General features: G+C 39.3%; 1 long non-coding RNA gene across 2 annotated transcripts; it reads right to left on the reverse strand.

Annotated features, from left to right (window-relative positions):
* Positions 1 to 3,355: 3,355 nt before the first annotated feature.
* Positions 3,356 to 15,986, reverse strand: Gm40064. Of its 2 annotated transcripts, XR_867342.1 has the most exons (6): positions 15,944 to 15,986; positions 15,448 to 15,568; positions 13,376 to 13,594; positions 7,921 to 8,074; positions 7,046 to 7,101; positions 3,356 to 3,762 (listed from the first exon to the last, which is right to left on the reverse strand). It is a non-coding gene; the product is annotated as a predicted gene, 40064 (long non-coding RNA). The 2 variants fall into 2 exon arrangements; XR_867343.1 differs by lacking the exon at positions 7,046 to 7,101.
* Between the last annotated feature and the right edge of the window lie 4,806 nt (positions 15,987 to 20,792).

The following is a 20,792-nucleotide window of genomic DNA, read 5'->3' on the forward strand; positions in this document are numbered from 1 at the left end:
GAATCACTGAAAAGAGAACAGAGAGCCTCTCTTGGAGACAGGACTCGGAAGACCAGAATTGGAACTATGTGGAATGTGGACGTGATACAAAAGCATGTGGTTTTCAGCCTTGGGACAATGTTGTGGCCCCCTCACCAGGAATGAATGCTGGCTGTTGATTATCTCTGCTTGAAGCTGACAAGTGGGATTTCCTTGTTCAACAAGAATTTTTGCCTGCAGTAGTAAAAGATAAACTGGGAAGGATTTGTGACTTGTTGCTGGGAACGGCTGTTACATGATCATAATATCTGACTTGGGGGCATTCATAGTACATGAACTGTTGCCTGTAAGTAGTATGGTTGAATCGGTAAAATTATCCTTCACTGCTTGAATTTGCTTGAAGCCTCAGAATCTGATCTTTGTTGCTAGGACCTGTGTTTTTCATCCATTTCCTCACCCACGTTCACATTTCATTTTTTATGTGTCATTATTTATGTTGTTTTCACAGGGATGACTAAGGTTAGACATCTGAGAAGAAAGAAATGAGATGTAAATAAAGGATGATGTAAATATCATTGAGTAAATATCACTTACATGCATAAATACTATTTCACTTTTTCTTCGTTATAGGACTACTCATATTGTTCATATGTGGCTAATTTATTGGTAGTGCACTGAGTATATTTTTGTTTAAGCAATTTAGGAAGTTGAACATGATATAGAATAAGGAATATTTGTTAAAAAAACACATATTTTACAAAGGTGCACATTGATATGTATATAGACTGTAAAGTCAGAGAATGTTATATAATGATCCAGAAAGTGGTCTTATTCATGGTACAATTACTATTGTGGGAAGTTGAGGGAAATTGCAACAGATTTGAAAGCATAGGAAAGACCATTAAGCAGCCCAAAAGTATGTAATGTGAGAAACAGCCAGAAAAGTAGAATTTTTTCAGCTGACAGAAAATAGATCTATTGACCATGATAGCTGTCTCCAAATATTTGAGGTTATCTTATAGAAGGAGGCTTGGGTTCTTAGATATGACCTATGGAAAGGGCAGTAAACTATTCATCTTTCTAAAAGATGGAGGGTCAGTGACACATATCCACCAGATATTCCACTCCGTGTGGAACCCATTATGGCTACTATATGTCATAGAAAATATCACCTATGCCAACTGTGCCTACATAATGGTCAAAGATAAAAACTTTAATGGGTTTATGATTAGATTTTCTTCTTTTATTTTTCTATCTCACTCCACACCTGAAGAATCTTTTTATAGGGCTCCAGCTGGCCATGATCCTCCTTACTGAGTATCCCAAGTGATGGGATTACAGGAGTGTGTCACCATACTCAACACTATGGGATTTTTATAGAATTGAATTCTGGAGAACAGGTGAACCTTTGGATGAAAAAGAAGAATCCAAGCAAATATCAAGAGTATCATATATATATATATATATATATATATATATATATATATATATATATATATATATATATAGAGAGAGAGAGAGAGAGAGAGAGAGAGAGAGAAATAGCAATTACCAGGATCTGGGCATTGAGGCTGGGTCTGAATTCAATAGTACAGTGTTAGCCTAGTATGCAAAATGCCCTGGATGAGAGAGGGAGAGGAGAGAGGGGAGAGGGGAGAGGGGAGAGGGGAGAGGGGAGAGGGGAGAGGGGAGAGGGGAGAGGGGAGAGGGGAGAGGGGAGAGGGGAGAGGGGAGAGGGGAGAGGGGAGAGTGAGGGAGAGGGACAGGGACAGGGAGAGGAAAACACACAATTAATGAATTCTGGAGCCAGGTAATAAGGGCTTAAATGTGATCTTCAACTATGACCCATGAGTGATTGATTGTTAGATTTGGGGGAAAGATCTGATACAAATAGCATCTGCTTTATAAAGTGAGAGTTAAATCATTAATTCACTGGAAAGGGCTCATCCCAGTGTCTGATCACAATCAACAATTGACAAGTGATAAATTATTTGGGGTTCAAACTACTTTGTCAATATTAGCCTTAAAAGTCCAAGGCTGAGTCACATTTTTGTGAGAAAAAAAAAACCCATCTCTTGATATTAGATAGCTTAATCTCATTACCTAGATATGATTGTTAGTAAATAAGGCTTGGAAGCACAAAATTCCAGGGCCTGTTGCTAATATTTCTATCCCCACTATTCATGCAAAGCTGCAAAAACAACAAAGATTTACAACAAATTCACTTCATCAAATTCTCCTAGGATGGTTACTATAATTTTAATAGCATTGTTTCAAAGATTAAAATACCTGAAGATTTACCAGCTTGGGCTAGTGAGTTAGCTCAGCTGATAAAGGTGTGGCTGCCCAGCCTAACAACCTAAAGTTCAATCTCTGGACTCACATGGTAGAAAGATAGAATCAATGCCTGCAAGTTTTTCTCTGACTTCATTTCTGCACCTGCAAACAGCCAAACAGACAGACAGACAGACACACACACACAAAACAAAACAAAACAAATCACAAACCCAAAAGCAATATTGATCAGTCTGGATATTTTGCAATCTCAATGTCACCCAAACTGAAGTCTTGATCATCCTTTCCTTGTATTCTGGACTGTGAAAGTTGTTAGCCATTTCCAGAATTGTCTTTTGGGTTGACAATTCTAACCCCACTTAATTTCCATTAAACCCATCTCTTTCTCTGTAAAGCTACAGAAGTCTTCTTAGAGATCCATGATTTCTGGCTGGATTACTGAGCTCCTCTCAGGCTTCTTCTGTGTCTCTCCTCTTTTCTACACAGCCATGAAGAAGACTTTTCAGGACTCCAGAGCTTATCCATTTATACTCCCTGTTGCCTATATAAGCCCCAAGACCTGGGCAAGACATTTACAGGTCTTTAGGGTTCCAGTTTACCTTGCCAGCCTCAACAACTTCTTCAAAGCTTGTATAGCCTTGAAGGTTCTTGGTGACTCTATCCACCACTACTTCACACCCAGCACATACAGAGTACCAGGATTTCTGGGCTCTATTCACATGAGTTACCTTCCCTTCATGCTCTTCTTTCTCTGGTCTGAAATCCTCCATTCATTTGATCTTTATTGCCTAACTCTAATGCCATCAAGTTCTTTGCCTTAAGCTTCTCTCCACAGAATCCTCAATACTGGACTTAGGTAGCATTTTAATAGCCATTAAGGTTATAGCTGACTTAAAAGCAGCAAAGTGAATGTGTAAATGGCTCTCTGTGATCATGCAGTCAGGTAGGTTTTAAAACAGATGATAAACTTTTATGCATCTTAACTTCAACTACTAGCCCAACTCTTAGCACAGAGTGAACACTTAAAGAGCTTGTTGAGTGAACATGTGAACAATTTTTATGGCAGACATATACCCATTTTCTTTTCTAATGGCATACAATACAAGGCACTTCTCTGCAGTGTTAGAAGCTACCTATTACTGTTATTGGTTTCTATCAATATATGTGTGCATGCAAATACCTCCTCGTGATATATCAGTGAATGCAGCTAAAGGAGGTGAGATCCACCAGCTAGCTAGTCAGTCATTTGATCCTGTACAAGGTCAGTCTCTGGAGTCTTCCATTCCAAAAATATAAAGCAGGAAAAACTTCCACAATGAAAAGGCAAAACAGGGAGTTGTATCCGGGAATAACAGCCAAGAAAACTGGAAGATGTACTGATGTGGGAGGGAACACTGACAGATGAGGATTGCACATCTCTCTAGATGGGTGAATACTTCCGTGGTGCGATGAGAACTGGATGATTCAAGAAGATGGCCATGAAGAGATCTGGAGTGGAGAGGATAGTGAGGTCAGGTGAGCAAACGGGAGGAGGAACAGGCAAGGAGGCACTAGCCAGGTAGACTACAATTTCAGCCTCAGAAGAAGGCTAGCCACATTCTAGAGACAAGGATACTGATCACCAGGGCATGGCAAAATTCCTCAGAGTTGTATATTTTGAAAACTGAAGGACCAGTTATTCTAAGTGAATTCTGACTGCCTCAAGAGTTCAGGTTCAAAATGCCAGGCCAAATAGAAACCGCTAAGATGATGTTACCTCTGTATTATATACTAGTACACCATTATTAATATAATAAGAAAATATACTAAAAGCCCTTAGTACATTACTAATATTAGAATGAATATTCAACCCATGGTTTTATATTATACATGTATACATATACACATATGTGTGTGTATGCTTGTGTATATGTATATTTATTGAAAGTGTATGCACGTGCCATGATACGCATGTGGGGGTTAAGGACAGCTTGTAGGCGTGGATTCTCTCCTTCTTTCCTCCATGTGGGCCCTCAAGGATCACTTAGGTTTTCAAACTTGGTGGTGCGACCTTTGCCACTGAGGCATTTTGCCTGCCCTTTCAACCATCTTTAACACTAAATCCATTATATTGTTTTTTCCTATTTACAAATTATATTCTTCAAATTATATCATAGACTCAGCACTGGGACCGAATTATGCATTTCATTATAATGACATTTGAATAGGTCACACCGTATATATGAATTTAAGGAAAATTAAAACTCATATTTAGGAGTATAAGCTTTTAAAGTGTTCTTTAAAGCTTAACCATCCAAACAAGTGACACTTCAGTGTTCTGAGACAACATTTATCAGTCTGGTTTTGTATCCTGCTGGGCTCTGAAACAGTCCATCAATTCTTCAAGGCTTCAGTAGACGATTGAACAAATCAAAAACTATAACTGTGAAGCCATTGAGAATCCACCAAAAAAGAACAGGGCAATCATAGTGAACAATGAACGGATACACCCCTGTTCTACCTAACAAATTATTCCATCAGGGGTCAGCAACCACCAAAAGACTAATTAAAATGTTAATTGATATCCCATTAACTTTCTCCCTTGAGCCAGAGTAAACTTGAGGTTATATGGAATTTAATTACAGCTGTACTCAGAGATTTTTTTCATCCTTTTTAAAAAACAAAACAAAACAAACAAACAAACAAAAAAACATCCTTCTTTCATACATTACAGCTGGACTGCATCCTCCCCTCTCCATTACTCCTATTTCCCCCCTACACTTTCCCCCTCCCTCAGATATACTGCTCCTCCATTTCTCTTCAGGAAAGAGCAGGCCTCCCAGGGACATCAACCAAACTCTCAGCCTAACAAGATACAAAATGACTAAGCACAATCGCTCTTATGAGGGCTGAATAAGTCAACCAAGTAGGAGGCAAAGGGTCCCAAGAGCAGACCAAAGAGTCAGAGACCCCCCTTTCACTGTTAGAATTCCCACAAAAACCTTAAGATAAACAATCACAACATATATATTGCATGTGTGTGTGTGTATGTGTGTGTGTGTGTGTGTGTGTGTGTGTGTGTGTGTGTGTGTGTATGTGTAGAAGACCTAGCTCAGATCTATACAAGGTTTGTGTTTGCTATTTCAGTCTCTCTGATCCCCTATGAGCCGTGCTTAGTTGATTTTGTGGGCCTTGTTCTCCTGGTATCCTCAACCCCTTGGTTTTTACAATCCTTCCTTCCCTTCTTTCCTCACTGGGTTTCCTGAGCTCTGCTTAATATCTGGCTATGGATTTCTGCATCTGCTCCCACTAGCTGCTGGAAGAAGCCTCACCAATGATTAATTGGGCTAGGTACTGATCTATGAGTATAGGAGAATTATCATTTCATTGATGGATATATTTGTGGTTGAATTTTAGATTTTGATTTGTTTGCTTTTAGCTTTAGATTTGTTTGCTTGTTTAGCTATTTGGTTGGCTGGTTTTGGCCAGTTGTATTTAGTTCTACCCTAGGTCTCTGGGCCATCCACCTTCCAGTTCCTGTCATTGTGTGGGTCTCAAGTTAGATTAGTCATTGGGTGGTTTCTCTCACCATTGCCCCAGCACATCTTTCAGGCAGGACAAGTTCTAGGTCAAAGGCTTTGTGGCTGGGTTGGTGCCTCAGTACCACCACTGGAAACCTTGCCTGGTTGCAGAAAATGGCTGGTTCTTGCTATGTCACCCTTACAGGTTCCCAGCAGTTTCTACTGCACTGGGTTTCAACATGGCCCTCCAAATGCTACCCTCCAACTCCAAATCTCTTAATAATAAGATATTACAGATTCCACATGAAGGTATTACTTCAATTAATACACATAACAAATATGTCAATTGCCTTAAAGTCCTAGACTTCAGATATATTAAAGCTGAATACATACAAGTCCTTTCCAAGAAACCCACTTTTCTCCTTAACTCGAAGAAAAGATTCAGGTTTTTGAAGGACAGTTCTTAGCAGAGGAGTTAAACTAGAAACCTTCCCTATATCTAGCCGTGGAATCAGAACTCAGAAAGAGAATTTGGGTTGGTGAATTCCCTCATCATCAAAGAAGCTTATCACCAGGAAATTCTTGAGTCCAGACACATGACAGGATGCACACTGGTGATTTCCTAAGATTGATTTTTTTTCCACTGTAGTTACACCTTCCCTGCCCAAGTGGCAATAATAAATATCTTCTATATGCCCAAAGACCTCATTAGAACCGTGGAGAGTAGGTATCAATTCACTGAGAGATTGCCTCGATTTAGAAGAGGTGCAGAGCCCGACTAGAGAAAGGCTCTCATTATTAACAAGGAAGCAAACAATTTGTAGTGTGCTTTGTGCCTCTGAGATCTGTGATTGATTAGACTTCAGGATTCTAAGAAGGAATATGACCCAATTAAGTTGGGGGTTTATAAAACACAGATGAGGGAGAACTGAGGGCTTCATTTTAAACCTCCCCCATGGGGTTTTAATAAACTATGCAGCTGCCATTGGTTGGCACAGTATGCCTTCTTTGCCCCTTCTTAACAAAACTGGACAAGCTTTAAAGGGTGTGGAATGTCTGTCTTTCCCCAGGGGCCCATATCCATTGGTCAGTTTTGGAAATTAAACCTCAAACAATAAGCAAAGAAAGTTTACATTTATATCCAACATAACAAACAGATATCTGGTTCCCTGCTAAGTCCAGTCAATTAGTGGTGGCTTCCTGGAGTTCTGTGTGGAACAGAAACACAGAGTGGGCTAGCTTTGTGGGAAAGAGCATGACAGTTGACTTACATTTATTATAGATGATGAAGGAAAGGTACTGTCCCTGACACCATGCACTTGCTGATCTTCAGGGAGTCATCAGAAAAAAACAAAAAAAAAACAAAAAAAACAAAAAACAAAAAAAAAAACAACTGAGTCACAAGGATTGTTTCAGGGAATCGTGATCAAGAATCAAATTTCCATACCAAAAGGGAAAACATTGTAAAATCTGTGTGTGTGTGTGTGTGTGTGTGTGTGTGTGTGTGTTACATTTAATATCTTCACAGTAAAGCTTTGTATTCATGCATTCACCTGTGCAATAAATATTTATTTTTGTTTATATATCCTATTTTAATTGACAAGTAAAAACCATGCATATTTATGGAGTACATGGTGTTTTGACACAGACATTTAAATTAAGCTATTTAACTTCTCTATTACCCAAATGCTCTTTTGGTGATGAGAATGCTTAAATCTATTGCTGTGCAGTTTCAAATGTTAACAAATGTTCACTACAGTTATGTTACCCTTGAATGTCTTTTCCTCTATTTCCTAACCTCTCACCCACTCCAGCCTATACTAACCAACATTTTACTCTCTATTTCTTTGAGTTCACTATTTTGAGATCCCATAAGTGATAGTCAGATTTTTGCAGTTGAGAGAGATACACAAGAAAATAATTTTAAAGGAGTGAAGATGTAGTTTAAGCCGTGCTTTCACTCCAGGCATGCATGCCCTGGTTGCTTCTCTTCCCTGTGCATAGTGAGGCAAAGCATCATGGCAGGGAGCCTGAGGTGGGGCGAAACCCAATGGAAGCAGAAAGATGGGGTCAGCCAGGGACCAGCAGCTAGGAAGACGCTTCAAAGGCAGGCCCCCAGGGTCTCCCTTCCTCAAGCTAGGCTTACCTTCTTCAGCAGATGACCTGTAAAGATCGTTTCAGACTTAAATCATGCAGCATGCCAGTGAAGTCATGAAGCATCCATCTTTCTGTGTCTGGCTTACTGTGATTAATATAATGTCTCTGGATTTATCTGTGCTGTTGCAAATGACAGCATGGTCCTTTTAAAAAAAAAAAAAACAACTTAAGAGCATTCCACTGTATGAATCTATTGCATCTTTTTTATTCCACTCCTTTATTTTTGAGCATATAGGTTAATTGTGTCCTTCTAATTATAATAGTACAATTCATATACTATTTATATATAGTATTTATACATAGTATATATAGGCAGAAATTATAATAGCATGTTATGTTTAAGTAATAAAATGATAAATATGTTTAGCTACATTATTTCACGAGCTTGAAGACATAATAGGAAACAAATCACCAACACTTACATTCTATGTGAGGAAAAATAAAAATATAATTAAAAATTTTACATGTGTGCGTGTCCGAAGGGCTGAGACTAAATATAAGTCAAAGAGGAAGTACCATAATTTTTGAGGTTGCCTTTCATATGAAATAGTCAGGGCAGCTTCCCGTAAAGGTGGCACTTGAGAGGCAAGCCTGAATGGAGTAATGAGGGGGTAGACCCTGGTGGAAGAGCAAGACCCTCAAAATGTCTAAGGGACAACAAGGGGTTCCATGCCCTGCCTATTAAGGTATATGATTGGGGAGAATGTCAGCAATAACTCAGAGAGGTCAGAGCAGCCCGTGAGGATCCTGTCCCCGAGGACAGTGAACGGTGGTGTCCCTCATTCTGTTTCAGCAGAGTGAGTGACTGAACATTCTGAGTTCTGAGGACGTTAGAAACCTGCACACTGAAGCGATGGGCAGAAGTTAACAGATGTCTTCTCATGGCTTTTGTCTGTGGTATGTGTGTAGTGTTTGCACATCTGTATGTGCTGGTGTTACATAGTCATACATTCTGAGGAGGCCAGAGGAAGACATTGGTCTTCTGGTCTTATAGATCTCCACTTATTCCTGTGAGAAAGGGCCTCTCATAGAACCTGGGTTGGCTAGGCTGGCAGCCAACCATCAACAGCAATTCTCCAGTCTCACACTCCATACCCTCCACACCCCAACACACACCCCTCCACAGTGCCGGGATTACAAGTAGGCTCAAGGCCACAACCTACTTTTTGCATGGGTGGTGGGCATTCAAACTCAGGTCCTTCTGCTACTGCAGCAAGCACATTTACTCTGAGCCAGTCTCACCTCTTTAATATTTAAATACATTAAGTTGCTTATGTTGTAAATTTGAAATAGTGTATGTTTTGAGTTAAACCTGATTAATAGAAATTCTCACAGAACTAGTAAATAGATACAATAACCTCCCTAACATCCCTGTTGCATAGAGGAGGCATCTGAGCCGCTTGTTCCCATCTAAACAGCTGGTAAGTGGTGTAGATTCAAAGGCAGAGGCAGTCTGGCTCCAGGGCATGCTTGTTTATATTCTGTTATGCTGAGAACCATCACACATGCCTTTGACCTGGGCAAGATCATAGACAAGTGAGAAGATGTCAGCATCTGTGACCAGGAGAGCTCCAGTGTTGAGAAGAAAGAACAATGAGACAGGGTCATCAATAAAGACTGTGGGAAAGCAATGAATAAGACAGGAGAACCAAGAGAAAGACATCGACTAAAAAAAAAAAAAAAAAAAAAAAAAAAAAACATGAGAAGAAATTGTTTCAAAGAGGGAGAGGAAAAACAGGATAGTTACTGCTGGTAGGTCAGGTGCAGTGAGCCTTGGGAAACTAGCCTTGGATTTGACTACACAGTTCACTGGAAACCTCAAGAAAAAACAGCTTTGGTAGAGATAAGGGAAGGTTCAACTCAGGGTGTATTCATAGGATGAGAAGAAAGAGCTGGTGAATATAGACAATTGTGTGTGTGTGTGTGTGTGTGTGTGTGTGTGTGTGTGTGTGTGTGTACCTGTGTCAAACTATGTGTATGTGTGTCTGTCTGTGTCTCTGTGTATGTGTGTGTCTCTCAGTGTGTGTGTCTGTGTGAGTCTGTGTGTGTGTGTATTAGGCAGCAGTTGAGGATGGAGAGTAGGAGCAAAAATTCAGGTTTGTAATGTAAAGCAGATGATCTACTGAAGAAAGATGAAGAAGGAGAGGAAAGAAAAAAAGAAAAAAAGAAAACTCATACTTTTTGGCTTCCCAGTAGTTCCAAACACTTACATAAGTGCTTGTCATATATGTGATCTGTTTCTTTCTGTGAGAATATGGATTATAGGCTCCTTTCCACAAGAATGTTATATCACACCTTCTCAGGTCTCATTATGAGATATTTGCCTAAACTACTGAATTCTAAATCACAAATAAAGCCCAGATTTTAGTAGATTAGAGGTAAGGCCATTCTCTGACTGTTTTTTGAACCAGTTTCAGAAACCTTGATAGTCAGTACCTAGCACAGCTGCTTGAATACTTCCAAGGACTTTGTCTCTCAGAACTGTGCTCTGTCAGTCAAACCACGTCTTTGGAGAACTACATGAGATTAGAAATCACTCAGTGGATAATGTACCTCATTTACCACTTGGCTATATTCCCTGTGAGACTTGATCTTGCCATTTATCTAAGTGAGCAGGGCTCCCACTGCTATCTCTCTGTGTGGCAATAAGCCATGTGATTACTCATTTCACTTTAACCATAGACAGCACCAATCTTAAGGAGGCTGTTTTGGGTGAAACCATTGCCAAAAAACAAAAGTCAAGTGAGGGAAAGGAAAATTAACCCATTTCTACAAGAACAATAGAGAAGGAAATAGGTGGGCCAGGAATGTGACAATTTTGGCTTCTGTTTTTTTCTCTGAGGGGGGAAAGAAAGTTAGACCATCAAGTTAGAGAGAAGAGAGACAAGGGAATTGTAAAGGCCTAAATATAAAGCAAAAGGTGTTAATTAAAAGACAATAAATTACATAGATGAGACACACACAGAATTCTCTACTGGAGGCCATAAGGACCTACTTCAGGTAAGACTCATGAATTCCAGAGGAGGTGCAGTCAGATAGCAATGAGTGCCTCTCATTTCCTGTGTAGACACTCTCATTCTGAGATCATTAGTAAAAGATATGGTAAGAGAAACCTTTTAATGAAATTTAAAGTTAACCCCAGAAATTTTTGTAAGATTGCTAATTAAAGTACTATAGTAAAAATAATTTTCTGGCTTTAGTCATTTTATGTTGACCATTTTAAAGATGCTTCTTTTGAACTGTTCTATGGCTGTCAAGATAGCTCTCCATGCAAAGGCTGAAAGGACAGAACTAATGTCCACAAGTGTCTTGTGCATGTATACAACCTCCCACCCTCCACAAAAGAAATAAATGGAATTAAAACACTCACAATGAAGTATTTGTAGGAAATGGGGCATCATACATGCATTTTTCTCTTAAATAGTTTTTTTTTAAAAGCTAAATACTTGTCAATACAAAACACAAAACACACTGTTGTGCTTTCCAAGGTATCACCAAAACCCACATTATTTTATGATGTAAAGAAGGCCTATATGAGATTGGAAACCCCAAACCATGTCACAGCAAGGGAAAATGAAAGCAAATAAAGTGAAGCAACAGTCAGTATTAAATTCAGAACCACGAGCAGTGTGGGCTTAGACCAGGTCACCCCTGCAACCTGGGGAACAGTCGGTCAGTCTGTGTTGGAACTTTGTTAGGCAGGAAAGGCCCATCAAATTTATGTAAGTATTTTAAATTTACTATCGATCTTTATTTGTTATAAAGGTTTGCTGTGTGATAGTGAAAAGGTCAGCATAGGAATTTTGGGAAGGTCATGAAACATTCACCCCTCTGGTAGGGAGAGGCTAATTAGCATTTCTCATTCCACAGGGTGGGAACAGACCTGCGGGTGGGGACACATTCCTCAGGGCTGACTGTTGCTCACCTTCAGACAAGAAAAGTCCTTGTCACCTCATTCCCTAAAGACCAATCAGTTTAAACGGTGCACTGTTCCACCAATTATATTGTGCCTAGTTGCTGATGCTCTGTTCTGCCCCCTGGAAACCATATAAAAACTTGCTGAACTGGTGCTGGTCGCCGCCACCTCACCTTTGGGTCTGGGATAACCCCAGTGCACTGGAACAATAAATTCCTCTTGCTTTTTGCTCCATGTGGTTCACTCAGGGGGTTCCCGGTAAGCTAAGGCTCCCCCGGAGCCTAAGTTATGGTGTCCATCCTCTCTGACTTTTACTTATTTGATACCAGTAGCAATTTTTATCACATAGTAATGGGTAAACATATGCCCAGACTTTTAAACATTTCTGCAAATAATATTACTCCCTGATGAGAACAAACTTCCTTCTAATATCTGTAATTTATATGTGTATAGTTATAAAAATTAGGGAAATATATATGCATATATATACATATATGTAATCATGTGTATATTGATATACTTAGTATGTATAATATTCAACCATATGTGTGTGTATATATATATATATATATATATATATATATATATATATATATATGAATGATAGACTGTTCATTCATGATCATGTAGATATGAAAGATAAATGTAAGGCAGTGTAAGAATAAAGTGAATGTGAAGGTTTGCAAGAACCTGGGGCAAAAGTATCTAAGCTTTATTTATACTATTTCCTTTCTTTCTTTCTTTCTTTCTTTCTTTCTTCCTTTCTTTCTTTCTATCTACTATTTTTTTAACTTCTAAAAGTTTAGAATTATACATTAAAAACAATATATGTTCAAAAAATACCATCCAAAGACACTTAGATCTATATTTGAAATGTAATACTTAATCAAAAGAGTATACTTTTAGTTGTTCTTCTACATTATAGCATCAAGTTCCTGAAATTTGATGGAATGGCTCTTTCTGAATTTATGTTTAAGACAACTATCAAGGTGATGTTAATGCCAGTTTCTTGTTCATGTATAGCTCTAAATCTTGGTGGAAATTTTACTCTAAAGTACAGATTTGTGTCTTGAAGGAAGAACGTTTCCATATTGTTGCTCTATAGCAATGATTCCCAACCTTCCTAATGCTGCAGCTCTGTAATATCTCATGTTGTGGTGACCCCCAACCATAAAATTACTTTACTGTTACTTGAGAACTGTAATTTTGCTCCTGTTTGGAATCACAATGTATGTAATGCTTGGAGACAGAGGTTTGTCATGAGGGACCGAGACCCACAGCTTGAGAACCCCCGCTTGGTGGGCACTCTGTATCATCAGCATTTTGCCATATGACAAAGGACATCTTGTTTAAAACAAAATTTCAAGAATCATGCTTAATTCTCACCAGTCCACACCAAATGCATGAGAAAATGTAGTTGGTTTTAACCCTTTACTGGTATACATACAGTAAATGCAATCCTTTACTGTATAGATATATTTCTATTACTTCATCAGTATGTAAGGTTTTTATAACTGTAAGTACTTACTTTATGGTTTAAGTTTGGAAATCACCCCAGCATTTCCATTGTCTTTCTGCTTTCTCTCCATGGGAGTCCTGTTTTAAGGTCACCACTTCTGGTCCTGTCTTCACAGTTCTTTTATGAGACACAGCTTTTACTGGTGCCAACACCAGGTTGTGGTATGCATTTTGGGGTCAGGCTTTGATTCCCAGTCCTCTGCTTCCTCCCTCTCAGAGTGTCCAGAAGCTGCAGCACATCAGGCAAGAAGCAGAGTTCAGAAAGGGTGGGGTTTTTCTACAGGATCCCTGTCCTGCTGGGAGTGAGTGCTGCAGGGAGGGGAGGAGGTTCTCCGAGGAGGATCTTAGTGGTACAGCTCTATTTTACAGCTTTTTTTTTTTTTTTTTAGGGGAAAGTCTTCTCTGATGATCTTCAATGAAATGGCTCTCTAAGATCATCTTAGGTTGTGTGCATAACTTTTATTCAAGGTGAGCTTGTATACACACAGTTATTTAGGTGAAGCAGAGTGAATATGGACCTTGGAGAGTGGAGTTTTCAAGATAAATAAAAATCATTGGTTAGTGTCTTAGTCAGGGTTTCTACTCCTGCACAAACATCATGACCAGGAAGCAAGTTGGGGAGGAAAGGGTTTATTCAGCTTACACTTCCATACAGTTGTTCATCACCAAGGAAGTCAGGACTGGAACTCAAGCAGGTCAGGAAGCAGGAGCTGATGCAGAGGCCATGGAGGGATGTTACTTACTGGCTTGCTTCCCCTGGCTTGCTCAGCCTGCTCTCTTATAAAACCAAGACTACCAGCCCAGAGATGGTCCCACCCACAAGGGGACTTTCCCCCTTGATCACTAATTGAGAAAATGCCTTACAGTTGTATCTCATGGAGGCATTTCCTCAACTGAAGCTCCTTTTTCTGTGATAACTCCAGCTGTGTCAAGTTGACACAAAACTAGCCAGTACAGTTAAAGTTCTGTGACTACCTCATGGAGAGACACTCCAGGAATCTTGCTGGGTGGGTTCTTAAGGGGGAAGGGAGATGAGGAGGGAATTGAATTCCTTGGTCAGCCTAGGACTACTAGATTTTCCCCCAGGTAGTGGGTATAGGGGTTCAGGCTCCCAGACAAGGTCAGAGAAGGGGAAGCCCTGCTGGTAAAGGGAGTCATCCATTTTGCTCCAAGCTCAGAGAATCTATCTGGTCATGGTAAACTTGGACCTTAATTAGAAGGGTTTCCCCACACCAGGTCATTTTCTACATGGAAACAAAGCTTATCTGTTTAAATTCCATCCAATTTAAATACTCGAAGTGTTGAGCTGTAGTAAGATTTTCCAGACTAGTTTTCTCTTCTGCAAGTCCCAAAGGGACTTACTTCTGCCACTTTGTGGATTGATGGCCTTGGGGCTGTTTGTATTTTAATGCTAATTCTGCTTCCTGAAAAGGGGCTGCTCCTGAGCACATACTCAGGTGAAAGGGAAAGGTGGGGCTGCAAGTTTTAGAGAAGGAGAGAGAGAGAGAGAAAGAGAGAGAGAGAGAGAGAGAGAGAGAGAGAGAGAGAGAGAGAGAACAGAGGAAGAGGATGAAAGGAGGGACAGCGACAGAGGAAGATGGAGGAAGAGGAGATTGACAATGGAGCAGAACCACATGGCCTGGAGGAGCCGCAAGTAGCAAGAAATCTCATAGCTGGGGAATAGGGTAGTGTAGTTGTGTATCTGCTCAATCTAGGCATGCAGCTTATATATATTATAACTGAGTTGTGTGTTCTTTGCAGAGCTTATTGGGGCTGGAGATTTACCCATACAAATCTGGCTGGTATTAAATTTTAAGGCTATCTGGTGTTTTCCATTTGCAGTGATTTAGGTGGGCAAGAGAAAGGAGTGGTTATTGGCAGTCAGCGTAGACAACTGTCAGGATGGCTGGTCAGTGGAACTAGAGCAGTAGGAAGGATGGGTTTGGGTGGCTTAGCAAGCCAGCTGCAGGAACCAGGGTGAGACTGCTGTTTTCAGCTTTGGGCAAGGAGGAACTGATTCTAGAGCCTAGCCAGAAGTAGAGCTGGAGTGGATTTTTAAAATTACACACAACAGTGCCATACCTGTTACTGCATCAGCAGCCTTGGTAGAATGTCTTTCTCCAATTGTCCAGGACTCACGATTCATTGGCCAAAGACTTGAAAAGTGGCTCCTGTGTACCATGTGCTCCTCCAGGCTCTAAAGCTCCAATAGTGTGAAAAAGGAGATCTCAACTTAACACAGGGTTTATATCCTACTTGGTTACATTTCTAAAATTTGTACATTCTAAAATGTACACAATGTGGGAAGGTCATTTTTTAAGGAAAAATACTATGCAAAAGTGCACACAGAGTTAAACTTTGAAGGAAGATGTTTATTGAGAAGGAGAACAGGAATTTCAGCAAGTTTCTGGGTCTTGGAGATACAGAATCCTACCTTTGCTGAGTCTTTAGGGAATGTAGGAAATGTCTGCATAGAAAGGTTCCTGGAATGCCCATCTGCCTTTCCTTACCCTGAATACACCTCAACTTTCCTAAAGTCCCAATATCTCAGGAAGGGCCATGAGACTGATTGCCTTACCTTTCAGGGTAGAAGTCTGTGTGCTCTTGACTGTCTCAGAAGCAGAATGAAAGAAAACTATGCTTTAGAAAGAATTTTATGAATTTGACACTCAGTACAGGAAACACACACACACACACACACAAAGAATGTAAGCAAGACTGAATCAAGCTAAAAGAATATAATGGACAAAGTAAAACCAGAAAATGTAAAATGGGAAAGAATATTTACAAGCCATGTGTTTGAATAGGAATCAATCTTTACAATAAAAATACTTCTAATTCCTAAAAAGTGCAATATTCTAATTTTTAAATGACATAAAGACTTGAAAGAATATTTTCCCCAAGAACACATTTAAATGGCCAGTAGATTTGTGGGAGGGGAGGGGGAGTCAAGTCACAAGTCCCTATGGAAAATCCATTCCAATCAAAATCATACCTTTTGCCTGCCAGGATGACTGTTACTCAAACCATAAATAACCATGAGAAGCCATTCAAGCCACTGGATACCTTTGATAGGAGTACAAAATGGTGCATCAGTGCAGAAGACAAGAAATTCCTCAAAGATTTCCATGCAGAGATACCACACTAACCAGCAATTTCACTTCTGCACACTGGTCAGAAAACATTAAAATTATCATTTCACAGATTATTTTTGTATTCAGAGCAACTATTCATCACCCAGGACTTAGGAACAGTTTAAATGTCTATTAACAGATAAATAAACAAAGAAATGTGATGTATACATAAAATTAAATAGCATTAAGCCTTTCTAAAAGAAAGAAGTATTTTAATATATAACAATACATGTGATCTTAAAAACATTATAGTGGTGAAAAACTTAATAGTCACATAAAAATACCATCATGGGTATCCTTAGAATTTGTATAAATGAAAGTGGGATGTAAACATCTGGAACTGCATGGAGAAAAAGGTATATTAAATGCCTTTATTAAAATAAAATGGAAAAAATAAAAGGAGACTGCATTGTATTTATTATAATGCAAGGCTGTTTTGGATCACTAAAAATCTATAAAAAATAATTTTTTTTCTTTTTGGTTTTTTGAGACAGGATTTCTCTGTGTATCCCTGGCTGTCCTGAAACTCACTTTGTAGACCAGGTTTGCCTTGAACTCAGAAATCCGCCTGCCTTTGCCTCCCGAGTGCTGGGATTAAAGGCGTGCGCCACCATTCCCGGCTAAAAAGTAATATTTTAAAAAAGACTTTCAAACTGATAAGAAAGAACAACGGTACTGATTTGAGTAAGTGTGGGCCATGGGAAGGGTCACTATTAAGAGATGTGACCTAATTAGAGGAGCTGTAGCCTTGTTAGGGGAAGTGTGTCACTGTGAAGGTGGACTTTGAGGGCTTCTGTGCTCAAGCTCTGCCCAGAGTGAACTTGAAAGAACCTAGTGGGGAAACCCCCACTCAACTCCTGATTAGGTGTGCACCCAAGAATCACGAACAGAACAGAACACCTTGATGTAAAAACACGAGGTAGTTTAATGGCGGAGCTCCGGGTCAAAACGTATCTCACGCAGAAAACAGTGGATTTACCACGAGGCTTGGAAGCTAGGGGTTTTTATAGAAAAGGGGCTGGGACTGGGGGAGGAATTGGCACGGTTTCACATTATTGGTCCATTTAAACATCAGCAGGGAGGAATTGGTGCGGTTTCACATGATTGGTTCATTTAAACATCAGCAGCCTGTTTAACATTTAATTTATGTCAGAAGGGCAGGAGATAGGGAGGCGCCGGGCCAGTCCAGCATGTCATTCTCTTTATCTTTATGGCCAAGCAGGCTCAGGAATGTCTTAACGACGGGCCTGCCCAGCCATGTCCTGGCCTGTTCTGCTATGTTCTCAGCTCCAGGTTTCAAAGCTCACAAACAACTCTTTGGGCTACTTGACATAAATTACATGAATCACAGGTCTCAAGTTTTATTTTCTTTCAAACTCAGTCTCTGCCAGGCTGCTCATGGAAATCAGTCTCCTCCTGCCTGCCTTGAGATCAAAACATAGAACTCTCAGCTAATTCTCCACCATGATGTCTGCTTGGATGCTGCCATGCTTCCCACCATTATGATAATGGACTGAACCTCTGGAACTATAAGCCAGCCTCTATGAAATGTTTTCTTTGTAAGAGTTGCCTTGGTCATCATGTCACAGCAATGAAACCCAAACTAAGATAGCAACTAAGATAGGTGTCTTTTACTTTGATCTGTGAGAGCAGGGTACAGATCATCTTACAGGGAATTAAAGCACACCAACAAGCTTAACCATGCTGCCAAGCTACTAAAACTCCAGGGTTTTCTGTTTAAACCAGTGGTGGCTCTCAGTCTTCCTATGCTGTGACCCTTTCATACAGTTCCTAAAGTTGTAGTGACCTCAACCATAAAATTATTTCCATTACTACTTCATAACTGCAATTTTTCTACTGTTAGGAACTGTAATATAAATATCGGATATGCAGCATATCTCATATGCTTCCCCTGTGAAAGGGTGTTAAATCCCCAAAGGGGTCACAACCAGGGGTTGACAACCACTGGTTTAAACAGAAGTGCAAACTGGAATATGAACGAAAACAAAATGAAAAGAGCTCAATTTAAAAAGGAGACAGAGAGTTTCCTATGAGAAGACAGGAGGATAGAAAAGCTTTGCTTACATAAGTAAGTGTTGAGTCTGAAATACCAATGAGCCTAGCCTGTGCAGTCTGGTTGGGAGTCTACTGACTGAGAAAAATCATTGCTAGCACTATAATACCTACAGTCTTGTTTGAAAACTGTAAGTGTCCCTAAACTTTTATTAAATCAGTTTGTCAATTTTCTTTAAATTGGATTCTGTCACTTCATAGGAAGTCTATTAAATTCTGCTATCATTTTAAGAAGAGTATTTTAACTTGAGAATCTAAGAAATTCCTTCATGGAGTTGTGTCTTTTTTTTTTTCTCTCTCTCTCTCATAGCTATTTCTCCCCTCATTTCCTTCCTCAACTCCATCTCCACTCCCACTCCCCACCTATCCTTCCATTCTCTACAACCCCAGTCTACCCATAAAATATATTCTATTTTTTCCCTTCTGAGAAGATTCCTGTGCACCACTCCTAGACCCTTTCTCTATTCCAACAGATTGTAGTTGTAGCTTGGTTATTTCTTTAATGGCTAATATCCATATATATGAGTGAATAATACTATGTATGTCTTTCTCTTTGTGTTACCTCACTCAGAATGATTTTTTGTAGTTCCATCCATTTCCTTGCAAAGTTCATAATGCCAGTTTTTTTTTAAAGAGCTGAGTAATAGTCCATTCTGAAAGTGAACCACATTTTCTTTATCTGTTCTTTTCTTATAGGACATCTAGGTTGTTTCCAGTTTCTGACAATAATTAATACTGCAAAAATGAACATGGTTGAGCAAGTCTTCCTGTGCTAGGATAAAGCATGCTTTAGGTATATGCCCAAGAGTGGATCTTAAGGTAGACCAATTTCTATATTTCTGAGGAACCTCTGATTTCCATAGTCACTGTACAAGTTTGCACTCCCGTCAGCAATGGACAAGTGCTCCCCTGACTCCACATCCTTGCCAGCAGGAGCTGTCACTTGTGGTTTTGATCTTAGCCATCTGACAGGTCTAAGATGGAATCGTAGCATAATTTTGATTTGTGTTTCCCTGATGGGTAAGGATATTGAGCATTTAAGTGTTTCTCAGCTATATGAAATTCCTTTACTGAGAATTATGTTCAGATATGTTCCCATTTTCAAATTGAAAGATTTGAGGGGGTTTTTTTCCCTACCAGTTTCTTGAGTTCTTTGTATGTTTTGGATATGAGTTCTCTATCGAATGTGAAGCTGGTTAAAAAAAAAAAAAGAAGAAATTAAAAAAGCTTTTCCATTCTGTAGGCTACAGTTTTGTCTAATTGACAGTGTCTTTTGCCTTTCAGTTTTTCTGAGGTCTTGTTTACTGATTATTGATCTTAGTGCCTGCACTATTGTTCCATTCAGAAAGTCTCCCCTTGTGCCAAGAAATTCAAGGCAGGAGAAGACTTTCTAAATGGAACGACGACAGTGCAGGCAAAAGTTTCTACTGATCAACATGCCTGTCTTTATGCCAATACCATGCTGCTTTTATTACTATAGCTCTGTAGTACAGCTTGAGGTCAGGACTAGTAAGACCTCCAGCATTTCTTTCATCATTCAGAATTGTTTTAGCTACCCTTTTATGTTTCCATATGAAATTGAGAATTTTCAGTTCAAGCTCTGTAAAGAACTATGGTGGAATTTTGATGGGGATTACAATAAATCTGACTGCTTTTGGTAAGATGGCCATATTTCCTGTTAATCCTGACAATTCGTGAACATGGGAGAGCTTTCCATTCTTCTATATTCTTGGATTTCTTTCTTCAAAGACTGGACATTTTAATCAAACAGGTCATTTGATTGTTTGGATAGAGTTACCCCAAGATAATTAGTATTATTTGAGGCTATTGTGAAGTGTGTTATTTCCCTGATTTCCTTCTCAGTCCATTTGTCATTTACATAGAGAAGAGGCTATTAAATTTTGTGAGTTAACCTTGTATCCAGCTACTTTACTAAAAGTATTTATCACAGTAGAAGTTAACTAGTTTAATTTTTAGTGTCACTATGTATCATATCATCAGCAAATAAAGATACTTTGAGTTCTTTCTTTCTAATATGTATCTCCTTCAGTTGTCTTACTGCTTTAGCTTCAGCTACTATATTGAATAATATGGTGAGGCTGGAAACCCTTGTCTTGTTACTGAGTTAGTGAAATTGCATGTGTTTTTCTACCTTTGGTTTGATGGTGTCTATAGGTTTGCTTTAAACTGCTTTTTTTGTTTTTGATTTTGTTTTGTTTA

Source organism: Mus musculus, chromosome 3 (genome assembly GCF_000001635.26).
Source record: "Mus musculus strain C57BL/6J chromosome 3, GRCm38.p6 C57BL/6J".
Lineage (NCBI taxonomy): Eukaryota > Metazoa > Chordata > Mammalia > Rodentia > Muridae > Mus > Mus musculus.